General features: G+C 42.4%; 1 protein-coding gene across 3 annotated transcripts in view; it reads right to left on the minus strand.

Annotated features, from left to right (window-relative positions):
- Positions 1 to 23,991, minus strand: part of NCKAP5L (NCK associated protein 5 like) — a 117,378-nt gene that overhangs the window by 37,698 nt on the left and 55,689 nt on the right. For 2 of the 3 annotated variants that reach the window (XM_077483304.1, XM_077483302.1), the window contains exon 2: positions 5,156 to 5,218. The gene's annotated coding sequence lies outside the window, so the exon portion shown is untranslated. Of the gene's footprint in view, positions 1 to 5,155; positions 5,219 to 22,921; positions 23,012 to 23,991 lie in introns of those variants that run through there. The other variant, XM_077483303.1, reaches the window with a different exon arrangement.

Consider the following 23,991-nt stretch of genomic DNA (forward strand, 5'->3'; position numbering starts at 1 on the left):
GGGTATGTATGTATATATGTATGTATGTATGTATGTATGTATGTATGTATGTATGTATGTATGTATGTATGTATGTATGTATGTATGTATGTATGTGCCATACCTGGAAGATCCTTGTAGAAGTTGGAAATCACTGTAGCAGGCACTGCTACTACAGTGATCGCTGCTGGCCTCCACGTCCTGTGTCAAGCAGCTGCCCTAATGCTTAGTGAACAAAAGTTTGCTTGCTCAGTATGACCACCATTCTAAAGCCTCATACACATAATCGGACTTGGTACAAACTTTCCCATGGATTTTTGTACAAAGGGCGCCGGCCGAGAACTTGTATTGCATACACACGGCAGGACTTTTTCAGCCAACTTTCACCAAATCACGTGGTTTTTCTGCTCTTTACCGCCACCTTTGGTCAACTTCTATATTGTTGTCTGATCTTTTGCATTGGTTCTGAGCGTGCGTGTTTGTACTTTGTACAAAAGTCCTATGGTTTTCTGTACACACAATCAGACTTTGCTCCATCAGACTTTTGTTGCCAGAACGTTTGTCCGTTCGTACAGCCAACAAAAGTCTGATGAAAACCGAAAAAGTTTGTCCGATGGAGCATACACACGGTCGGATGTTGCTCCAAAACAGCCAATTTGCATGTTTGTTGTCAAAAAGTCAGATCGTGTGTACGGGCCTATAGAACGCTTGAATTTGAATACAAAAGTGTTCTCATATTGATGAAGTGGAGCTGTGAGGGGGTAACATCACAATCTCCACCTTGTCCATCAGAGTTCCCCCATCATACGTAGCAGCCATGGGATCGAGTTGTGGGAACAGCAGATGACAACTGAGTTTAGCTCACCATTAGATTTTCTTCTCATGTAAATGACAGAGGGTGGCAGTAGGCAGATCCCAAAACCATTATTCAGTCCAAAATCAGCTCTGGAATCTGCCTGTTGCCATGTGCTGTCAATCACAAGTCAGATGGACCTGATGAGGACCAATCTCAACACCCTGATCAGGGTTCACTCACTGTCTAAATTCAGCTCTGCATTACTGGTTGATAGGATGCAGGCTGAACTTAGACAGTGGGTGAACCCTGATAAGGGTGCTGAGATTGATCCTCGTCAGGTCCTTCTGACTTGTGATTGACAGCACATGGCAACAGGCAGATACCAGAGCCGATTTTGGATTGAATGATGGTTTTGGGATGCCAACTGTACACTGGTCCTAACTACCTCCAGTATCGTTATCTACAAACTGGAGGTAGTATTGTTTTTTGGATCTGCAGCTAGGGTTGCCACCTCATCCCTATAAATCCGAACACATTACATGGGTTCTGTGGCTGATTAACGTGGTAATTAAAGTCACTTGGTGCATTTTCTGTATTAAATTAGCCTCAGAAACTGTGTAATTCATATGTGTTCAGGTTTAAAGGGATGAGGTGGCAACCCTATCTGCAGCAGCATAACGAAACATTGAAAAAAGAAACTGCATGAATCTGTTGTATGTGTCAGAACAGTTCCCAAAATGGTTGCAAGGCTTTCATGAATTTGCAGCAGTACATTTTAAATGCCAGAAAAATGTCCTAAATACTTATAATAAGTAAATAATATTTACCTCATGATTGGAAAAAAAAAAATGTCGTTGCGTGCTAACTATACTCGAGTAACACATTTATAGTATTAAGTCATATGACCTCAGTCAGTGCTGTGGGGATCTTCTGTTATCTACAGTACTTAGAAAAACATGTGAATTTTGTTAAGTCAGTTTTGTGGATCAGCAGTTCACTATGGTGTGCACATTTAAGGATTACATACATTTAAATTGCATCAGACAGTTCAGTGTACGTCTGGTAGAAATATTTGCTGTTCCGTCATTTATAGTTTATGCTGCTTTGTATTAATGCCGAACTTGAGTCCTACAGCTCATACACAGATTAAATAAATATATGAGAACTTTATCTGCCAAATGGTTTATTATTTTAAACCATCCAGTTTTTGCAAAATTCTGACAGAATTTAACAGAAGTTAACAGAACTAGGTCTTGAATGACTAGTGAAGGTGACGGTGAAGGTGAAGGAGAAGGAGAATGAGGGCTGCAAGCTCACCTCTTAGTCACTCTGCTTCTTCACCTGTCCATAGATTGATGGAAATTCGGCTGGTTCAGCAGACTGAATTTCCATCTATCAATGGCAGTTTCGGTTTGTGAGAAGTTGATCTAATGATCAATTTTTCACAAACGGCCATGCTGGAAAAGTTTTGCTCGCTCAATGCTGCAGCGAATAACACAGCTTCTGTAGATGGGGGAAACCATTCAATTTTTTTCTGATCAGCCTACTGGCTGATCAAAAAAATTAAAAATAAAATTGACCCATGTATGTCCAGCTTTACTGCTGCCTTCATTTATGCAGGTATTTGAGCAGAGTACCTACCGTATATGGCTGCTCGTCCTGCCCCTCCCTCTCGCAAACTGAACTGCAGGTACTTTAAACCTAGTTTCTTTTACAAATACACCTAAATATTTTATGTAATGACACATACAGTACATGAAAAAACTAGTGCCCTTTAGGCCTCATGCACACTGGACGTTAAAATAACGTTATAAATATGCCAGTAGCTTTGCAGGGAGTCTTTCAATGTTTAATGTTTTTCCAATAGCGCTTATTAGCTTATTTTTTTAAGAAATTTTTTTTTCCCAATGGATTTTGAGTGTTTATCGACGTTTAGCAGCATTTAACATTTAACCTTTTTTTTGTGGTCAGAAAAACAGCTCCTGAACACGATTTTAGGGCATTCAGACAACAGCCCATAAACTCAACTTCTGATAAATGTCCAAAAACTTCCATGCATGCATGGACACATAGGATAACAGAAGGGAGCGTACGGGCTGTTAAAAAAAAAAAAAAATTTTTTTTTAAAAAGCCCAAAAACGGGCAGTTATGAGCTTCAGTGTGCATGGAGCCTTAGATTGTAAGCTCCTTGACTAAGGCCCTCCTTTTCCTTCTGTATTGAACTGTGCTGTATTTGTATACTAACGCACTGCAAAGCACTGCACAAACTGTTGGCACTATATAAATACTGAATAATGTTTTTTTTCCCAGCTGCCTTAGATTTCATCCTAAACCCCTAAAACAGACCTTGCACGAAAAAGGGCATTTTAACAATAAAGCTCTTTAATATGTGTATTATGTTCTGATGTATGGTACCTAGCTACTAACACTACATGCCTCTGCAGTAAAACCAATGCTGAATGAATAATACAGGCCAGTGCTAACAGATTCCCATGCTGGTCATAGGAGGCACAGTGTTGGCAAATCTCCCATCCAACAAAATGCTGAAGACAGAACTCCATGTCTCTGAAGTCTCAGATTTTAGTGGCAGTGAGGATAACAATGAAGTAAAAATATGCTCTTGTACTCCATGGGTGTAAGCCATAAAGTGGCATCCACAAAATTGGTAGGCAAAATGGAGGATATAAAAATTGCAGAAAAGAAAGGCCTCTACAAAAGAGGATAGCAACCAATGAGGTTTCATCTTTGTTTTTTTGGAACCCAAGCAAGAAACCCGATTGGCCAATATGGACAAACTTGGGACTTCCATGGAGAACCTTTGTTCCTCCTCATATGATATAAAGCACTCCAATACCTTTGCAAAGGTCAAACTCATTTTGGAAAGTTTTATTTTTTTTCACGAATATGACATTTGTTGTCCAGCTTGACAAGTGTATTCACAGGTTTTTAATGGGCTGAATTAGTCATTTTCAGATTTACTCTGACAATTTGCAGTGATTACCTGATCTCACGACTGTAAAAACTAAAATCTACAAAGGTTTTCTACCCTTTTCAAGCTTTATTGGAGATATTTACAGGTCTCATTCCATTAGCTATCCAAAAATTAAGAGGATTATTCCTCATTTTAACAGTGGGTGGAACCATGCAAATCATTCCTTCTGTTCTAAAGTGCTAGAGTGCTATGCAGGGCCGTGCTTGCTTATGAGGCCAATTGAAGCAGCATTCATGGAGGAGGCAGCAATGAGGCCGGAGGATCGATACCAAACTCAGTGCAGCTCAATGGACATTGAGCCTTGTAAAGCTCAGGCTCAGCATTGCCGAGTTGCTGAGTTTCTTGCACATCACAGTGGCAAAGCCTTTTTCAATGACACAGAGCCTGCTGAAGACCCCTTGCACATGGGCAATCTAGCTGCAGCACACCCAGGAGGCAAAGGTGCAGAGTCCAGCTGACATTGAATGCTGCATTGAGTGGCACTGGTGTTTAGGGCCTGGTTCATTCAAGGCCAAAACTAAGGCTGGGTGGCTCCATGTGCAAGGAACCCAACAGTGCAGGTTTAGCACCACTGGGGACAGTTCTGTCAGCCACTTTGCTTGTCTGTGTAACTCAGTGCCACTTCGCCTGCAATTTTACATATGATAGAAAAAAATAAAAAAATAAAATAGGCCAAGCATTGACCCTTCATCAGGCTTTGGGGTCCACCCTGATCCTACATGGATTCTGTTCGGAGGTTTTGGAACACAACTGACCATTCAGCTATTAGGTTCCAGGATGCAGAATAACTGCGTCCCAGACCCTCATTTCTGAATGGACAGGGGCCTAAACCCTGGTACCACTCAGTATAGTGTTCAGTCCTATCCAGCCACAGCTTGCTATACTCTTGGACATGCTGTCCCTCCAAGGAGCACTAAAGCGCCGGGGTGGATGCACTGCAGCTGGATTGCCCCGTGTGAAAGGAACCCTAGTCAGTTCACTTTCCTAGTTACAAGATGTGGGACACTGAGAAATGGTTTTGTTTGCATAGTTGCAAACAAGTTGTATGCAGGAGATTTATTCACACCAATAGTTTTTTGATATTACAACCGCAAAAGCCCTTTTTTTCTTGCATATAGGCATTTACATACATTTAGCCATGAAAAACATGGATCTGACATGCAATAGCCATCATCCCACTTTAGTGACAAATAAGTGACTAGACTTCCCCCATCTGGTTTTAAGGATTATGGAGATTAGGCAATTCCCAGAATGCAGTGTGCTGTGTATGGAATGTACATCTGGGTGGGAGGGGCCTATGTGGAGCCAGAGAGCGAGACAGCGAGAAACAGGTCACCCGTATATTCTCAAAAACACAAAACATCTGGGGACAGATCTATTGATCTCACCTCATTTGTGATCTCATACCCGGGAGCTTGGCGAGCACAGGGTCCACAGCATGTCACCCCCACCTACGACAAAAAGATCAAACAGTTATTGGTCCATCAAACAATATTACGCGCTGCCTAACCTTATAGCTCCATGGCTCATCTTCAATTAGATTGCAAGCTCCTTTCCTCTTGATCTTCAGGGAGAGCACACATGCGGTGTTGGTACCATACCATTAAGGCAGAAGCCAGAGGTCTAACCCTGGACAATTACTCCCTGGAGACCATAATCACATCTGTTAGGCAGTTGTTTCTGACCTCTTTAATGATGTGTGTTTTTAAGCTCTCTGCACGGCACAATGCACAACGCATTAGGGATCTGCGCTTCTAGGCCATTCAGTAATTAAGTGTTTGACTCTGTATAATGTATAATAACCTGATCAGCACAGCATTACTGCTTACCTCATATTACCCTTGTGTTCAGAGAGGACACTGCAGGCACAGGCTGGCCCCAGCACAAAGCGATGGCATGCTTAAATCTACTTAACTGCTTTTCACAGCAACGATCGCTAAACTGGCAGAACATTGTGCTCATTGCAATATACTCTTTTTTCTTGCATGACCCCATGACAGATTTCCTCTGTCATCTGCTATCTCTTCAGATAAAAACCCTTAAATGATGCAGAGTCTGTATAATATTATTATGCAAGTATGACAACTGCCTAAGAACCAGGTTTAGCACATGAAACAGATCTCTATCTCAGTGCACAGCTATGACAAATAAAAAGATGATCATTCACGCACCCTATTCAATGGCTCTTTTCCTAAAGGCCCTTGGGCTTGCACTTCCTTGCCTCAAACCTCCCTTTATCACCAAATCCCAATGCAAGCAAAATACCGTCTGGCCTTTAGCATGCAAACCAAACCATCGCTCAAGCACGAAGAAACAATTTGTATCCGATATAACCTGGACTTTTTTTTAATCAAAGGGGAAAATTAGGCCTGGCCATACATAGAGCAAAAATTTCTTTCCCGCAACCACGGGTTGCCGGAAAAAAAAATAGCTTTATTCCCCTATCACAGACAGTTCCTCCTGCCAGGCCATTGTCTTCTCCCAATGGAGAAACTGAACCCCCCCCCCTCTCCCCGCTGGGAGAGGACAGTGATTATCGCTACCGGCTATAGCAGTGGCTAGCGATATTTGCACGAGAATTCGTTAGTCTGGTTGTACCCAAGTTGATCAATTGACCAACCTGGTACATTCAGGCTGTCCATTAACAGCCAGCCTTACAAGCCTTACTCACGGATACCCAAAAGAAATTGCTTAATGTGTGGTCCAGGTCCGCCATGCTTCACTTTCAATTGATAGAAAAATTGAATACAAATTATCTCCTCTATAAAAGGGGGACTTTCAAACAGGGTGAGTGGCCAATGAAATATAAAGGCATATAATAAAAAAATATATTTGTAATAATAAAATATATGAGCACATACAGATTACGGTGGACAATACAACTCTAAAGTTACATGTTTACAGGAAACTAGAACACATTGTATATATTGTTTGTTCATATATCTAGTACATATCATGTTGATTCCACTACACTGTACAACACTGAAGCAGATGTGTAGCCAACGCGTTTCAAGACTTTTTACTGTATGTTCATTTCTCTTTATCAGGGGTATACAGGATTAACATAAAACAAAAAACATATCTGCAATCAAACAGAGTTGAATTACATTTATGTGCTAACATAATGAAAACACACCTCCAATTGATAAGCATTTCATTATTTTTTTTTAATAAGGACTAATATTGGGAGAAGCTCTAGGCGCAATTCAAAAGTAAATTTTTCACCCCCCCCCCAATCCTTGGCAGCTAGATGTGCTTGCTCTACTCTACAAACGCTCTTCACATATTGGACAAAGCCATTAGTTTGCTTTAAAATATTATTTAACAGGATTCATATAGCGCAGCGCTTTACAACATGGGGGCAGATAGTACACTTACAACACAATTCAATACAGGAGGGATCAGAGGGCCCTGCTCGTATTAAGCCCAAAAACAAAAACGTTATATATTGCAGCTTACCAATCAGGTGTGGATTTTTTATTTATTTTTTTAAAGATTTTTTCGCCTCTGTTTTCACCTGGTAATCTGGACAGTGACATACAGTATTTTAGTGCCCCCACTCTGGGTGAAGGAGCACAAGGGGCATAACAGACAGCAGCACAGTCTCCTATGGCAACAGTCTAACAGTTCCCAACACAAAGCCTAACAGTTCTCTAAGCTTCACTACAACTTCTCCTTGTAGTTCTTCCATACACTGAGCTCCCGGTCTCTCACTTAGGGGAAGGGAGTGTTAAAGTGATATTAAACCTACAATTTTTTTTTTTTATAAAAAAAAAAAAAAAAAAAAAAAAAAAAAAAAAAAACACGTTATACTTATCTGCTCCATGCAAAAGTTTTGCACAGAGCAGCACCGATCCTCCTCTTTTTGGGTACCCCGCCTCCTCCCCCACAGCAAGCCATTTACTATGGGGGCACTCAAGTATGCTCGCTCTCGAGCTGTCGCTATGTGAGTGTGGCTCAGTCCTGCTCACCCCCCCCCCCCCCCACCTGCCTCCTCCCTGGCTCCATTGGCTCCTTTTGCCGTGTTTCAGTCTCAGCCAATCAGGAGGCAGAGAATCAGGAGGCAGAGACCCAGGAGAGCAGTGCACATCGCTCATGCACATTGCTGGATTAGGGAAAGTAGATACTGTACTTGTCTCTTTAACCAAAGAAGGATTGGTGTATTATGACACCGAATTCATAAACATTACTCTCTCTATAACAGCAACAAGCAAAAATACAGGGCTTAGTAAGACTAGAGGAAACCATTTTGGGTTCATGTCTAGTGGTGGGGCTTACAATTATTATTTAACCACTTGAGATCCGCGCTATAGCCGAATGACGGCTACAGCGCGGACCTCCTTTGCCGGGACTAGGTCTATTGACGTCGTCCCGTGCACGAGCGGCCTGCGCGCCCTGATCGGCGAGTCTATGAGACTCGCCTGATCACGGATCCGAGGAAGGGGGCGATCCCGACCCCTTATCACGTGATCAGCTGTCAGCCAATGACAGCTGATCATGTGATGCAACGGAGCCGGTAATCGGCTATTATTCCTCCTCGCGCTGACAGAGCCGATCACGGCCAGCCCTGCCAGTGCCCACCTGCCCCCTTAATAAAATATAAGTGCCCCCCCGTCAGTGCCCACAGTGCCACCCACAGTGCCCACAATCTGCCTCAACAATGGTGCTGCACCCCAGTGCCACATATCCGTGTCCATCAGTGTCATCTACCAGTGCCCAGCAGTGCCGCCTATCAGAGCCACCTATCAGAGCCACCTATCAGAGCCACCTATCAGAGCCACCTATCAGAGCCACCTATCAGAGCCACCTATCAGAGCCACCTATCAGAGCCACCTATCAGAGCCACCTATCAGAGCCACCTATCAGAGCCACCTATCAGAGCCACCCACCAGTGCAGCCTATCAGAGCCACCCACCAGTGCAGCCTATCAGTGCCCACCAGTGCAGCCTATCAGAGCCACCCACCAGTGCAGCCTATCAGTGCCCACCAGTGCAGCCTATCAGTGCCCACCAGTGCAGCCTATCAGTGCCCACCAGTGCAGCCTATCAGTGCCCACCAGTGCAGCCTATCAGTGCCCACCAGTGCAGCCTATCAGTGCCCACCAGTGCAGCCTATCAGTGCCCACCAGTGCAGCCTATCAGTGCCCACCAGTGCAGCCTATCAGTGCCCACCAGTGCAGCCTATCAGTGCAGCCTATCAGTGCCCACCAGTGCAGCGCACTTCAACGAAGGAGAAAAAAATGACCTGTTTGCAAAATTTTATAACAAACTATTAAACATGATTTTTTATTTTTATTGCATCTTTTTTTGTTTGTTTAGCAAAAAATAAAACTCCGAGCTGTAATTAAATACCACCAAAAGAAAGCTCTATTTGTGGGAAAAAAATTATAAAAATTTCATTTGGGTACAGTGTTGTATGCCCGCGCAATTGTCAAAGTGCATCAGCGCTGAAAGCTGAAAATTGGTCTGGGACTGAGGGGGGTTTAAGTGCCCAGTAAGCAAGTGGTTAAAAACAGTTGAAAACATAAGGAGCGTGTCTATGCTTCATACACTCCTCTACACATTATCTTCTCTATTAGTGAAAATACCGAAAAGGGCCACGCAATCTATCCTGAGAGATCAGAAAATGAAAAATGAAGACCTAGACACACACATAGAAAAAAAAGGCACCACTTTTAAAAGGCATTCTTACATTTTTTTATTACTTAACAATTAAAGCCTCTGAACGCAAACGGTCGTGTCTAGGCTTGCATTTTAGAGCAGCACTCAAGGCCATCGATAAAATGCCCCAAACACCCTCAAACATCATGCCCCTGTAAATGTGCATTATGCATAATTACGTGCCAAAACAATCTTTTTTTTAGTCGCAAGCATAGATCGGATTATTTTAATATGCCAATGTGCATGAAGCCTTAAAGTGGTTGTAAAGTCAGGTTTTTTTTATTTTTTTTTATCTTAAAGCATTTGTTAACCCAATGTGACTTGGCTCGGGTCCCCCCATAGCAAGTTGCTTGCTCTGGGGGAACTCGACAGGAGGGAGGGGCCAGGGGAGCTGAAGAGGAAGATCTGGGTTATCCTGTGCAAAAACAATTACACGGAGCAGGCAAGTATAACATGTTTGTTATTTTTAGAGAAAAAACAAAACAAAAAAACCCACGAGACTTTACAATCCCTATAAAGTGTTTTTTCCCCCTTTTTAAAAACAAAAAACAAAATGTTGTACTTACCGGCTCCTTCCCCTTGACTAGTGCCACCAATAGCAAACAGCTTGCTTTGGGGGCACTGGTGCATGCTTGCACCTGAACCCTGCTCTGTGTGTCCATAAAACACAGAGCCGAGGCTCGGCTCCAACCTCTCTCCTCATTGGCTCACTGGCTGTGATGGATCGGGTCTCAGCCAACGAGGAGAGAGACCTGGGACAGCTGAAGCTCCCATTGTTGGACCAAGAAAGGGCTCAGTTTTTTTTACCCTCATCCATATAATGCATGAAGCAAAAAAATAAAAAATAAAATCTGCCTTTACAACCCTCTCTCCCCCTCTAAACACTTACCTGACTCCTGGATCAATCTAACACTGTGCTTGGATGCAATCTTCTCTCTCTTCAAACAGGGACTGACAAGCAGCAGTGGGAGCCATTGGCCATTTTTAAAAGAGGTCAGCTGACCACTTTTATATGTACAGTATCTCACAAGAGTACCACTCACATTTTTGTAAATATTTTATTATATCTTTTCAACAAAGATTGTGTTGACAACACTGAAGAAATGACACTTTGCTACAATGTAAAGTAGTGAATGTACAGCTTATATAACTGTCAATTTCCTGTCCCCTCAAAATAACTCAACACAGCCATTAAGGGCTAAACCACTGACAAAAAAAGCGAGTACACCCCCAAGTGAAAATGTCCAAATTGGGCTGAATTAGCCATTTTCCCTTCCCAGTGTCATGTGATTCATTAGGGTTACAGGGTCTCAGGTGTGAATGAGGAATAGGCATGTTAAATTTGGCGTCATCACTCTCATACTGATCACTGGAAGTTCAACATGGCACCTCATGGCAAAGAACTCTGAGGATCTGAAAAAAAAAAGAAAGAATTGTTGCTCTACATAAATATGGCTTAGGCTATAAGAGGATTGAAAAGACCATGAAACTGAGCTGTAGCACTGTGGTCAAAACCATACAACGGTTTAACAGGACAGGTTCCACTTAGAACAGGCCTCACCATGGTCAACCAAAGAATTAAAGTGCACATGCCCAGCGTCATTTCCAGATGTTCTCTTTGGGAAATAGACATACAAGTGCTGCCAGCATTGCTGCAGAGGTTGAATGGGTGGCGGGTCAGCCTGTCAGTGCTCCATACACTGCACCAAACTGGTCTGCATGGCTGTCCTCCCAGAAGGAAGCCTCTTCTAAAGATAATGCACAAGAAAGCCCGCAAACAGTTTGCTGAAGACAAGCAGACTAAGGACATGGATTACTGGAACCGTGTCCTGTGGTCTGAGGAGACCAAAATAAACTTATTTGGTTCAGATGGTGTCAAGTGTGTGTGTGTGAGTGGCAGCAACCAGGTGAGGAGTGCCAAGACAAGTGCGTCTTGGCTACAGTCCAGCATGGTGGTGGGAGTGTCATGGTCTGGGGCTGCACAAGGGCTACTGGCACTGGGGAGCTACAGTTCATTGAGGGAAACATGATGAACGCCAACATGTACTGTGACATACTGAAGCAGAGCATGATCCCCTCCTATTTGGAGACTGGGCCACAGGACAGTATTCCAACACGATAAAGACCCCAAAACACACCAACACGACCACTGCCTTGCTAAAGATACTGAGGGTAAAGGTGATGGACTGGCCAAGCATGTTTCCAGACCTAAACCCTATTGAGCATCTTGTGGGGCATCCTCAAAACGGAAGGGGGGGGGGGGGGTGCAAGGTCTCCAACATCCACCAGCTCCGTGAGATCATCATGGAGGAGTGGAAGAGGACTCCAGTTGGAACCTGTAAAGCTCTGGTGAACTCCATGCCCAAGAGGGTTAAGGCAGTGCTGGAAAATAATGGTGGCCACAAAAAATATCGACACTTTGGGCCCAATTTGGACATTTTCACTTAGGGGCGTACTTACTTTCATTGCCAACGGTTTAGACATTAAAGAGGAAGTAAACCCTGATGAGTTTACTTCCTCTTTCATTCACTGCAAAGGTAACGCATAATGGACTACTATGCATCGCATAGTAGTCCATTATGTGTCACTTACCTGACACAGGAGCCAGCAATGTCATTTTTAGGGGACAGCAAATTTACACCGTTATACAAGCTGTACACTCACTGCTTTACATTGTAGCAGAATGCCACCCTTGCAGACAGCTAAATATATAATTATTGTCATGCTGCTGGCTCTGCTAAGTGGCATTGGACCCAGAAATATGCAGGCACCATCAAATGGGAAGCAAATCAGCCTCCGTTTAAGAAACCCTTTGTAAACACTGGGAGGAACTCTGGCTGAGAATGCCTGATCTAAACTGAGCAACTTGTGCTAAATCTATAGTGAAATAAGTATTTAAAAAAGGCGCTATTTAGAATAACTAAAGCCAGCCATGGAGGGAACAATTTTCTTTCCAGCAAGCACATGTTTTTTTTTTTCCGTACAATTCCCTTAACACAGGCCTTGTTTATGGGGGAATTCCTCCCACTGAGCCATTGCGTTCTTCTGGGGGGGGGAAGCTGCCAGGGGAACACAGCGTTTATTTCTAGGGGCTATAACAGCTGCCAGCAATAAATCGCATGTAACATTCAGCAGGCTGGTTGCACCCAAGTTGATCGATCAACTTGAGCCTTCCCCCATGCATGGCTTGAATCTCGGCTGGTTCCTACTATGGCCGGCTTAATGGAATCTAAGTTTGCAGTACTACAAAAAAAAAACATGTATTACTAGAACTCATTGGAAGATATCCTTTCTTACTTTTCTGGGGTCAACCCAAAAACTACTTTTTACTTATAATGGTAAACAGGACAAACCAAGAGTGAATCTCCCTAATGGGAGTGCAGAGAGCAATAAAAACTGAAGAGTGTTCTAATCCCTCTCCACTTGATCCAGAACTAAAAAAAAAAAAAAAAAATAAGTTTTTGCCTTTAGATATAAGAAATACTCCCCAAAAAAGTTGCTATGCCAATGGCAGTCTACATACATCACACTTTTTAGGATGTTGCAAAGACTTACTCTGCCCAAAACGAGTCAGTGAATTTTAATAGATTTTTGGCATGTAACTATTCATGATACAGCTCTACTCAGTTCAATCGGCATGTTCTGACATAAAGATATAATGATTCTGTCATTCATTTCATTCCGGAAGCCATCAGTGGTATATCTGATGTCTCCATAATCTGTACTGAGGTGACAGGAGATGTTGTATAAAAATTGAATGAGAGGAAAGTGAACACCGTTTCCTGAGGGACTCCAGGTTTGTTTTACCTTTATGTTCTAGGGAAAAAAATGATCTTAGGAATAAGACCAGCAGCACCAACATCCTGTCATCCCGTTGTAAATCAGGCCCATTCGACTTGTAAAAACATGAAGGCCAAAAAAGGCTTTGAAGTTCACACAAGGACAAAATCCGATTAGCCCTTCCATAATATTGAGGATGCACAAAAAAAAAAAAAAATGCACACATCATTGTAGAGTCCTATTAATCACTAGAGTCTGCTGAGTAACTGGTGAGTCAGGAGAAAATGCTGCATTCTATAGCGGCTAGGGAGTTAAAAGAGAACCAGAGCTCTCACTTGCTGACCAGGATCACGTAGGCAGCCTCTGCCCTTCTATCAAATTGGTGCCGTTCAGAATCCTGGTGATAGATCTCAGAACACTGCATTGCAGACACCCCAGCACATACAGCACTACTCGTCCACACCACGCCACACTACACAGAGGCCAGCTCCGGGGGAATTGTTGCTCTGTATATCAGAGTAATGCAGCGTGCCGGTGACATGAGGACATTCAAAAAAGGAACGAGAGCCTAGTTATCTGACCTGAAAACTGCACGCAACAAGGGACAGCGCAACTGACCAGTCAAAAACGGATGTACAGCATGGAAACCTGTAGTAACGAGAAAATCGCATCATCTAACCTGGAACATAAATTATTTGTACCAGCCCTTAAACACCGCACTTGCATGCACTAATATTAAAGCAAGGTTTGTGCAGACAAGTCATTTCAGGAGTTGTTTGAAATTCATACAGGAGAAACTGAGATTTATTCCCTCAGGTCAGGTATACAAAGTTTTCAGGTATGGATTCAGTAGCACAGTGGCTAAGTGGTTAGCATTTCTGCCTAGCAGCACTAAGGCCGTTGGTTCGAATACCAACCACAGCACTACCGGCCTGGAGTTTGCATGTTCCTGTGAAGGTTTCTTCCGGGTACTCCCGTTTCCTCCCACACTCCAAAGACATGCTGGCAACTTAAAAAGTGTTACTAAACCCAGGACCCCGCATTCACTAGATCTGGTCTCATGTAGAACATGGACATGCAATTGCTTTAGTAAATAAAAACTGCTAAATACATTTTCTCATCAGCAGTTAGAAGTCACAAGACTGCTCCATCAGTGTCTGGTTAGAGATTGTAGGAGGAGTTTTTATTCTCCCACGATTGTCCTATAAGGATGCAGGACCCCTGAGCCTCTGTCAGTGCTGATTGGCCCTGTGCTGATCACCTGCACCTCCCCCCCCCCAAAAAAAAACAAAACAAAAAACTGCTTTCTAGCAATGCACACCAAACTGAGCATGTGCAGCTTGTCCCCTAGCTTATGTACTATCAGGAGATGTATTGGGGACTTTGGAAGAAGGTTAGGATCAGAGGAGTCAGGATCAAACAGCCTTTTGACACAATGCAGCAGATTAGGTTCCACAGTGAGTATAACAAGCATTATTTACTAAATATACAGACAGTTTACTGTTGTGGGTTTAGTAACACTTTAATTGGCTCCTGTCTAAACAGGCCTATGTATGCATGAATGCGAGTCTATAGATTATAAGCTTCTGATGTGAATATACAATATATATATGTAAGGTGCTGTGTAAATTGACGGTGCTATACAAGTACCAGTAATAAATAAAAAAATAAAAATAAAAAATAAATCATATTTTAAAAGTGATATTAAAAGGAGAAGTTCACCTTTGGTAACAAGTTACACTCGTGACAGTTGGCAGGGGGATCCTCTCCCTCACACCCGCTGTCGCATTTTTAAATAAGCATGGCTGTGCGGAGCTCTGCGCACACAGCTGCTTCATTCAGCGTGTTCTATGAAACATCTGCCACTGCAGCAGATGTACTTGTAGTTTGAATGGGTTGCAAGCACGCTCATAGTTCATCCACTCTTCCTTTAGCTTTATAACAAAATGTCCAAATGGTGATACAGGCACAAAACGAAAACTGCGCAGGAGCCTGACATTGCACCCATGATCTGATGGCAGGTGAAATAACTTTCAGGCTCCTGAGAAAAATAAAATAAATAAAAGCACATTTTCACCTGCAAAATAATGTGCATTTATTTTTATTAGCCCTAAACCCCTCAATCTTCTAAGCATATTCAGCAGCAGATTTAACCACTTACTAGAGTATGCAAACTGTACATCTTGCCTATATTTCTGTTTAAGCTGGTGCCATGACCACTGCCCCAGGTTTCAAGGTGGCTCCTTTCTCTTGCAGTGCCCTATGAGTACACCATTGCATACAGGGATTAAAGCTGTGTCTCTGTACACAGTGTACATCAATAGAAACACACAGCCCCATAACCCAGGATGACAAGGCATTCCCCTGCTTCACCATCCTCCTCCTTTCTTCAAGTTTACACACTGGCTGGTAAATGCACTGTCTCCCCTGTTAACTGTCTTGTGCAGACTGGATGTTCAGGGAAGCTGCACAGAGAGCAGGAGCCAGCAGCACTGAAAAGTTGTAAATTGCTGGGGGTATGCTGAAGAATGGTTACTTTAGTGTGCTCAAAATGTGAAACGCTGAGGGTATAATACTAGTGTAAAGGTAGTCATTTTAGAAGGTGCAAGAGCAGAGCCTGTGAGACAGTAAACTCTTGTCTCATGGGAGAACGGGACTATGCCGAATACAAGAGAATGTAGATAAAGCTTGTAAAAGAGATTAATAATGGGAACGAGGGGCTGCTGTCACACAGGTTCAGGAAGCCATCAATAGCAAACCAAGTCTGATATGGAATAATAATCACACCGCAAAACCATATCTCAGATGCAAATAAACATATGTAGATTCCCCTGGATCTGGGAAAACTATGACTACTGATCAAACTCATTCACTAAACATTGACAGTGATTTCACTTTGGCAGCCAGACTGTTTGTCCGGAAACAAATGACTTCATGGGTGGTCCTCTGAATTATTTATCTTTATAGGGACATGCAAAAAAAAAAAAAAAAATCAGGAGTATGTCATTTGTAAATATAGCAGGAAGTTACATACTAGAAAATTCAAGTAGTTCCTTAATATAAAATCCAAGCACAATCCTTCCATACAGGTACACTTGTTTTGACTAGCAAATCATTTTTTAAATTGCGGTACAGGGGGATTTTCTAGAAAAGCTGACGGGACATAGACCAAGCACATTTGAACTATACCAACCGATCCACGGTTGATTTAGTACATAGTTAGTAAGGTTGAATAAAGACACCAGTCCAACCTGAGTGTCTACAATTGTCCCTACCCTCAAGGAGCCCACAATCCAAGGTCCCCAACTCATATTCATATACTAGGGCCAATTTTGGACAGAAGCCAATTAACCTACCAGCATGTCTTTGGATTGCAGGAGGAAACTGGAGTGCCCGGAGGAAACCCATGCAAGCACAGGGAGGACATGCAAACTCCAGGCAGGTAGTGTCATGGTTGGAATTTGAAGCAGTGACCCTTTTTACTGCTAGGTGAGAGTGCTACCCACTACACCACTGTGCCACCCAAAGGTTTCTCCACTGACAAAGAAATGATCCGTCTATAATTTTAACAGTATTTTATTTTAATTTAATAGTAAGAGACAGAACAAAAATAACCCGAAAAACGCATTTCATAAAAGTTATAAATTGATTTGCATTTTAACCACTTGAGGTCCGGGCCATAGCCGAATGACGGCTACAGCACGGACCTCAATTTCTGGGAGGCAGTCATAGGACATCCTCCCCTGTGCACGCCCTGCAGGGCGCACGCTGTATAACCGAGTCACTGAGACTCGGGTGATCACCGATCCGAGTAAGGGGCCGGTCCTGGCCCCTTACCATGTGATCAGCTGTCAGCCAATGACAGCTGATCATATGATGTAAACAAAATCTTGGTAATCTTTTTCTCACCACGCTATCAGAAAAAAAAGCAGATCACTGGCTTATGTTAAAGGGACATCGGTCCCGAAGAGGAAGGAACACAGGCACCTCATCTGTACAAATCAGTACCCCCTGCCAGTGCCACCTGTTATTGCCACCTGCCAGTGCCCACAAGTGCCACCAATCAATGCTCACCAGTGGTGCCAATCAGTGCCACCGATCAGTGCAATCAGGGCCCATTGCCACCCATCAGTGCCACCTCATCAGCCTACATCAATGAAGGAGAAAAATTGCCTGTGTGCAAAATTTTATGATAAAATATATATAAAAAAAACACCACAAAAACACACAGATGATCAAATACCTCCAAAAGAAAGCTCTATTTGTGGGGAAAGAAATTATAAAAAATTAATTTGGGTACAGTGTTGTATGACAAAGCAATTGTCATTCAAAGTGCATCAGCACTAAAACCTGAAAATTGGTCTGGACAGTTTAAGTGCCCAGTAAGCAAGTGGTTAATGAGCAAAATAAGTATTTGACCAGTTCGCAAAACATGACTTCGTACTTGGTGGCAAAACCCTTAATGGCAATCACAGAGGTCAGACGTTTCTTGTAGGGATTTTGGCCCACTCCTTTGCAGATCCTCTCAAAGTCATTAAGGTTTCTAAGCTGACGTTTTAGCATCTCAAACCTTCAGCTCCCCCCACATATTTCCTATGGGATTAAGGTCTGGAGACTGGCTAGGCCACTCCAGGACCTTAATGTGCTTCTTCTTGAGCCACTCCTTTGTTGCCCTGGCTGGGTGTTTTGGGTCATTGTGACGCTGGAATACCCATCCATGACCCATTTTCAATGCCCTGTCTGAGGGAAGAAGGTTTGCTCTCTCAAGATTTGAAGGTATATGACCCCGTCCATTGTTCCTTTGATGCGGTGAAGTTCACCTGTCCCCTCCACATAAACACCCCCAAAAGCATGTTTCCACCTCAATGTTTGATGGGGGAGATGGTGTTCTTTGGGTCATAGGCAGCATTCCTCCTCCTCCAAACACAGCAAGTTGATGCCAAACAGCTCAATTTTGGTCTCACCTGACCACAAAAATTTCACAGTTCTCCTCCAAATCATTCAGATGTTCATTAGCAAACTTCAGATGGGCCTGTACATGTGCTTTCTTGAGCAGGGGGACCTTGCGGGTGCTGCAGGATTTCAGTCCTTCATGGGTAGTGTGTTACCAATTGTTTTCTTGGCGATTATGGTCCCAGCTGCCTTGAGATCATTGACAAGATTCTCCCATGTAGTTCTGGGCCAGTTCCTCACCATCCTCATTGTCATTGAAATTCCATGAGGTGAGATCTTGCATGGAGCCCCAGACCGAGGGAGATCAACAGTTATTTTGTATTTCTTCCACTTGCGAACAATCACACTAACCATTGTCACCTTCTCACCAAGCCGCTTGGCAATGGTCTTGTAGCCCATTCCAGCCTTGTGTAGGTCTGCAATCTTGTCCTTGAGATGCTTGGACAGCTCTTTGGTCTTGGCCATGGTGGAGAGATTGAAAACCTGATTGCTTCTGTGGACAGATGTAGTTTATACAGGTAACAAGCTGAGATAAGGAGCACTCTAAGGCTTGATTCACACCTATGCATTTTTTGTGCTTTTTGCATTTTTCAGATTTGCACTACAGTCCATTTGACAAGCTTTCCTATGGAACACGTTCTGTAGTGCAAATTTGTATAATGCAAAAAGCACTAAAAATGCATAGGTGTGAAGCCAGCCTAAGGGAGTGCTCCTAATCTCAGCTTGTTACCTGTATAGAAGACACCTAGGAGCCAGAAATTTTGCAGATTGATAGGGGATCAAATACTTATTTTGCTCATTAAAATGCAAACTTATAGCTTTATAAAACTTTCTTTAAATGCGTTTTTCTGGATATTTTTGTTATTTTGTTTATCCCGGTTAAACCTACCATTAAAAAATTTATAGACTGATCATTTGTCAGTGGGATCAAATACTTTTTTCCCCTCACTGTAGGATCATTTATGAAGAAGAGTTCAAAGGTAAATGGGTAATGTTGCATATAATTAAAAGTCAGTTTAGAAGTGTAATTTTCTCAATCACTCTGGGAAAATAAGAATTATTGTTACAGGCCAAACCCTTTTGCATGAAAAACAAAAAAAAACAAAAACAAAACGCTCACATGCCCAGTAATTTAGGTGTTCTGTAGGGTTCCAACACTCCACTGCTTTACACCTGGTCCCATGCCGCCATCTTTTTTCTCATTCACACCACACCTGCATGAGAACTGATGGGAAAACCATGCAGATTTCACTTGTAGAGACATCAGTTTTCATGCGCATTGTCAGCTTTTATGCGCATTGACATCCGTTTTTATGTACGTCAGTTATGTGCCCTATTCACACCAATGTTGATGTCATGTCAGTTTTTTTTCCTGTGCAGAAAACTGCATACACACTACAGATTCTGTTTTTTTCTGTGTCCTTGCAGAAAAACTGACATCTCTGCACATGGTGTGAATGAGGCCCAACACAACCCAGCTCTGGAGGGAAGTGATCTTTTCTCTACTGCAACTTCTTTCACTTACAGGACCTATCACCACACTGACTGAACAGTGAAAGGAGAACAACACTTATGAGCTAATCTCTCTGCTCTCTCCTATTATCGGCATATCCATTGCACTATATATCTCACCTGATTTGCTCAGTGTGCTGCTTCTCGCCCTCTGAGCTCTGCTGCACAGTTAAATGCAAAAAGGCTGATACTAGGTCAAATTCAGGTATGTAAACTGCTTGCAAAAAAATAAATAAAAATTTAATATTAGAGAGCTGCCTTCGTTTTGTTCATTTTATACTGGTCTAGAGTTCTGCTTTAACAGTGCTATTCATAAATGAAAAGTGCAAAAACTACACATTTCAGTTACCTACCAATACTTTGCTATGCATACCTCCACTTTGCAATGTCATATTAAATAAAACACTATGTCAAAAAAAAAAAAAAAAGACAGTATTCACCAGAATGCTGGATTTTTAACTTGGAACTACATGTTGGAGAAGACAAACTTGCTGAATCACTATTGCATGGGGCACATTGAATATATATTCTATATCTATACATACATAATTATAATATATTCAGTTGAGAGAAGGATTTAAAAAAAAATATAAAAATTATAAATGGAGATCGCTAGAAATATATATATATATATATATATATATATATATATATACACATATACATATATATATATATATATATATATATATATATATATATATACACATATACATATATATACACACACACATACATACACATACACATATATTATATACACACACACACACACACACACACACACACACACACACACAACTGATTATGTTTAGAATGTATTCAAACATATTAAACCTGATATTTTTGCCAAGAATTGAATGCTTCAACAACGGCTACCATTTTGTTGATGGATATCAAAAACGGTAACATTGTGCAGCGACAAAACTTGCAGATAGAAATGCACAAAAAGCACAGTGAGAGTCAAGGACGGTATGTAGATTAAGGCTAAGCTTGCTGCAGTGTCCTTTCAAAACTGACACTGAACTAGTGAAAGTTGCAGCCTCCTCACACACTGGTACTGCAAGGCTGTCACTGGAACAACTGGTTATAAAGTATCATTTCAGTATTCCTGTAATCAACTATGGCACAGTTTCTAGATACTGCAACATGCACTTCCATTCCATATAAACTGCAGCATCTCAGCAGCACAAGTTTTCTTGTTGGCTAAAGCTTTATAAGCATTGTACAAATGTACAACAATGCAAAAAATAAAAGTGCGCACCAATACAGTGTCACCATTACTGCTGGCATAATCATAATCACTGTATTGCTTAAACATTAAATCACTGGCACAGATTTGCAGCGCATTGCAACAGATGTGCAGCTCAATATTACCAAAGACCTTTACTGAAAAAAAAAAAAAAAAAAAAAAAAAAAAAAAAAAAGCAGCGCAGCCTAATCAGTCAATCTGTAGTAATGTCCTAGGTCAGCCTTTCTCAACCTTCTTAAAATTGACAGGTCTCTGGGAACAGTTACTAAAACCAGTTCATCAGGGGTCAATGGTAAAATGCCTCTTACAATGGAGATCAATAGGAAAAATGCAACCCTCATGGTGGTGCTCAGAATGCCACCTTTGCAAACAGCAAAAAAAAAGAGATCATTAGTGTCATTGCTTTCTTTGCCAAGTGGTGCTGGAATTCTGCAGGCATCTTCAGAAGGTAGGTCAATCGGCAAAAGCTCAAGGAACCCCTAGCAACCTCTTGAGGAACCCTGGTTGAGAATGGCTGCCCTTGGATAACCCCAACAGCTTTGATCATAATACCACTAAACCTATTTAATCTGTCAGTCACAGCAGACTAGTGATCAGTGACTGTAGACTGGTGATCAACAATGACAGTTGCCTCCTCTCGAAAAAGTCCACTGTCAGAACGTGAAAAAGTTTTGTTTTTTTAGCATAAATTGTAGTGTCCTCTGTCTCTCTGGGACAATGCAGATGGGTATCAAAACGCTTTGAAAACATGCAAGGTATATGGTGGGCGACCTTGTACAGCAAAATCAGAAAGTAAGAGAACACCTGATCATTGTTACCAGGCACTGCTAGACTCTGCCATCCTGCACCTCTATATCAGACAAGTCCTCAGGCACTATGGGGTTGATTTACTAAAACTGGAGAGTGCAGAATCAGGTGCAGCTGTTCATATTAACCAATCAGCTTCTTCAATTAAGCGTTGACCATAAAACCTGGAAGCTGATTGGTTTCTATGCAGAACTACACCAGATTTTGAGCTCTCTGGTTTTTGTAAATCAACCCTCTAGATCAGTGGTTCTAGAACTCCTGTCCTCAGGACCCACTAACAGGCCAGGTTGGCAAAGATACCTGAAATACATCACAGGGGATATACTTTGCTGTTCAGTGATTGCAGTATCCCAGTCTGTATCTCCCCAGGGTAATACTTAAAACCTGGCCCGTTAGTGGGCCCTGAGGACAGGAGTTGAGAACCACTGCTCTATAAAGTACTACAAAAGTGGGGTTCCTTGCAGATACCAAGGGTTACAGCTTCATAACACAGACCAAGAAAAGTAGAAGAAGGTTAGATGGACACAAGACCTGGTGAAATGAAAGAAAAATTCTGGGGTATCTCCTGAGGGTACACAGACTCTATATCAGTATCATGTTGACATCCAGACTTCTACATACCAATCATAAATAGTACAAGCAGTATAAAAGCACTGTAACCTAGGCACCGATTAGCCAATTAATTAACTTGAGAAAGTACCCCAGGATTACAAAAGATAGTTGGGTAGAAGCAGAAACCTAGTGCATTGAGAGCTGAAGAATGCCTTGTACATCTCAGTGGCCTGATTAGCAGATGATCAGATATCATCAACTTGGAAGTCACTGGCGAGCCATCACTCTCCGTTATCGTCTCAGAGAACAGAGTGGTGCTCAGAAACTGCAACATACACCAGTGATAAAACAATGCTATGTAAGAATTTATCGGTCCGGTTTCATCACATGGCAGAAATGAGCATACCAGATGATGCCTGGGTTACAAGACAGCTCTATAACCATTGCCAACACAACATACATCAAGTTGGTGGAGCAACATCTGCGGATAGCTGGGACCTTACAGCAGACAGAGTCTTGCCCTAATAACGGGAGCTAGTGATGTATAATTTTCTAGATCTGGAAAAAGCTTCAAAACCGGCAATCATGGTAAGGCACCCAAACAAAGCAAACAAGCTTAACTACCATTACCAGCTCACCTCTCGCCTGCTGCCGTCTTTGCTCTCACTTCATAGAAGCTCTTTGAGAGCTGGCTGCCTTGGTTATTGTGCTGCATTGTTAGCTAGCACAGGCGCAGCGGGGAAGAAGGGAGGGGGCTGAGAGATGTGGTGACGAAAGGGGGGGGGGGGGGTTGCCAAGGCTGGGTCCCTGCCAGGATCAGAGTGTGCTCATCCCGGCCTGTAGTGCCTGTCCCCCCCTCATCTTGTATGATGTAAAGAGAGCCCCACGTCATATTACACACATACACATATGCACGGCAGCCTACACTGCCCCGAGGGTGAATCCTTCTCCTAGCCTCATATAGCAAGTCACACAACAAAGAGAGGGGTTAGCTAGACATTATCAAGAGGGTTTTTTTTTTTTTTGGTCAAGGTCAGCCCTTATCCTATATCTCCACCATATTCCCCGAATACTTCATACATAGCTTCATCAGTAGAATACTTACCCCAACATAAAAAAAAAAATATATGTATTTTAAAATCTGGATCGTCAAAATTTGAAGCCTAGTTCACATTAGGGGATTTCAAGTTGCAGCAAAATGACCGATGCACGTTTGGGTGCCATTATTCTTAATGGCAACTTAAAAACGCAGAGATTTTGCAGTCGTTGTCACAAGACAGATTTGCGAGGCAATCACAGAAAAATGTGCGAATTTTTTTTTTTATCGCACTAAGCTACTTGCCCAAAAAGGAGCAGAGGCTTTTGGGTGAAAAACACGCATAGGGCAGTCCATTTATGTGAATGTGCCACCCTGGCACATACAAAACACAAACACTGAAAATCAGCAAGAATGCTCCTTCCCATAACACTGTATATAAAATAATAAATAAAATAAGGACAAAAAAAAGTAACTTTTTCCCTTTTTTAGGGTCTGTTCACACTGCATATGACAATCGCTGCAAGGACACTGTTTTCTATGTGTCCCATTCACATTGAAATGCTGTCATGGGGGGGGGGGGGGGGGGGGTTACAGTAGGTTTCGAAAAAATGCAGACATGCGGTGCTCAACGCACCAGAGCCCAGATAAAGTCACCATCAGTTTTTTGCA

The sequence above is a fragment of the Lithobates pipiens genome, unplaced genomic scaffold (assembly GCF_037356315.1).
Source record: "Lithobates pipiens isolate NorthernLeopardFrog02 unplaced genomic scaffold, aLitPip1_a1.2 Scaffold_16, whole genome shotgun sequence".
Classification (NCBI taxonomy): Eukaryota; Metazoa; Chordata; class Amphibia; order Anura; family Ranidae; genus Lithobates; species Lithobates pipiens.